The sequence below is a fragment of the Poecilia reticulata genome, linkage group LG2 (assembly GCF_000633615.1).
Source record: "Poecilia reticulata strain Guanapo linkage group LG2, Guppy_female_1.0+MT, whole genome shotgun sequence".
Taxonomy (NCBI): domain Eukaryota; kingdom Metazoa; phylum Chordata; class Actinopteri; order Cyprinodontiformes; family Poeciliidae; genus Poecilia; species Poecilia reticulata.
The window spans coordinates 38,487,079-38,489,575 of NC_024332.1; positions in this window are offsets into that span (position 1 = coordinate 38,487,079).

The following is a 2,497-nucleotide window of genomic DNA, read 5'->3' on the forward strand; positions in this document are numbered from 1 at the left end:
TGTTTGAAAGTTTGACAAACTACTGACTTAAGTTTGCCTGTTAAAGCCAGCTTCATGTAAACATAGTGTATGAGTTAAGAAAACGAATAACCAAAGATGATAAAATACATGGCACACTAATGGCATTAATATTTACTATCTCTGTAAAAAGGTTTTTGCACTTGAATATTTAGAACCTSTGGGTAAATTTGTTCACTTTGGAAGGATTCTAGTTTATTACCCAATTCCATTTGATCAATCATGTAGACAATTATAGGGTGTTTGTTGTGTTTTTKGCTTTGTTGTCAGAATTACCCAATTTATAAAATGTGGAAAAAATATAAGATAAGGTATTCATCATTATTCTTCTAYCCACTAGGGACTTCAGGGGCCAGTAAATATTGGCCTACATCTGCTGGTATTAGACCATAGACGATGCCTTCCCAGATTGCAACTAATAAGCTCTCTGTAGCGCTTCTGGAATAATGCWAGTTTTATGTCAAGTATTATTTATGGGAGCCAGGAAGAGTCAAGGACAAACAAAACAAAAACAAAATGAAATTTCCATGCTTGAGTTAAACATATTCTTTTTTTTTTTCTTTTTTTGTGTAGAAAAATATGTCTTCAGGGTTTGTACTTTTGCCATCACTACACCTACACATCCCCGAGGAAACCAAAACGCTGCTACTAGATGGAAGTGTATGTGCCTGTGGGTTAGCTGACCATTATTCTTGCAAGATGACATTCCAGTCTTTCAGTCTTTGAATCAAACTAAGTGGTGTAGATCATAAAAGAAGTTTAAAATAAATTGAACTTTATTAAGAAGGCAACAAAATWCTTTCAATATAAATGTTTGCCAATTAAAATTAGATTCGAACCACATATTTCAACCAAAGGTTTATTACTGTGGCCACAAATTACTTCCTTTAGTGAAACTGAAGRATCTCCAAAATGAAGGTGCTGTGGTGTGTTGGGTTCAGTTTGCCAAAAAACAGYTTTGAGAATTTTTAAAATGAAAAATTCTCAAAACATAATTACCAAAATTCATTTTAATGTTTAAAATGACAAACCAACAATTCAGCAGTGTTCCGTCATAAAATAAAGACCTTAATTCCAATCCASAACAGGGTGATTATTTGAAGGGTGTACATCTTCCTCCTATACAACTGTAGGTTCTTGGTTTCATATTACAGTCTAAATACTCTCTTGCTGGGTTAACTGGAGGTTCTAYGTAGATCCAAGATTGAGGTTTTGCTTAAATAGTTGCTTTTCTTATGGTTTTTATATTGACCCTGTGACTGGCGGAAACCGGTCTAGGGCATGACAGAAAACAGCTGCGGTAGATATGTAGCTTACAGTCCTGTATAGTCTGTTTGTACAATATGCTGCATTTTCTCAAGTTGACCTCAATCAGTACCATCTAGAAAACTTAATGCACAGATTAGTAATCTCAGAAACAAACTGCTTAATCTAGTACATAAGACAATGGTTGTTGAGATGAATGGAGCATAATTAACATTTACTACAGTCAATTAAATTTATCTCAGAACTTTTCAAAAACAAATTGTTTTTTTTTTTTTTGGTCTTCATTCACATTAATCAGAGATTGGGCAGAGAAAGACATCTAGTGAAGATCTAAATGTCGGTAATCCACCCCTAGATGGCTGAAATGATGACTCAGAACCTTTATWTATTGGGTGGCTGCTCTACCAGTACAGAATGTGCCACCTTTAAATTAATTCAACTGAAGAAGCGGCATATTAACTGATAAAATGTCCATTTCACTAATTATTCTACTGCATTTTTAATAGTGACAATTGTTGCTTGAACAGTTTACATTTCCAAGCAATCTCTCTTTTACAGATCAAATATTATCAGCTAAGTTGCACATGTGACTACTGAATAAGCAAGTGTTATATRCAGCATAAGTCATATCTGTGAGGTCAGAGCTCCTTCATTAAGTTTGTTCAAGAGCTAAGGTTCTTTAAGTCCCTCACTAACTGGCAAGCAGGTGAAGAGCCTTCGTCAGAATGTCTTCAGATTTGACACCTGTGCTTAATAAGGTCCCTATAATTACATGTGCAGCCSATAGGTGAGAAGATGATTATACCCCAATCAAACTATCATGTATCTGGATTTTACTTCAATGATGTTTGAAGCTATCGGAAAATAAAGCTCCACAATCCCTTGATTGCATTTCACTTTGTAACATATACAGTTTGTGCACCACATTACTCAGGCCGCTAGAGATTTCTTTGTAAATCTTATAAATATCTGTCATTTGCTTTCGACACCCCACTTGTACTATTGCMTGTTCCACTATGACTCAAGTGTGACCCTGATGGCCAAATACAACCTCTACTTAATCTCATTCCTGGTGCTTCACCTTGAAATGCTGAATAATAAAAACTGAAGATATCCCAAACTGAATTAGCTGATTTATAATAATTTCACCACRTTGAGGTATTACTAGGGCATAGAAGTTAATTCACATTTGGTCGGTAGATGATTTAAACTC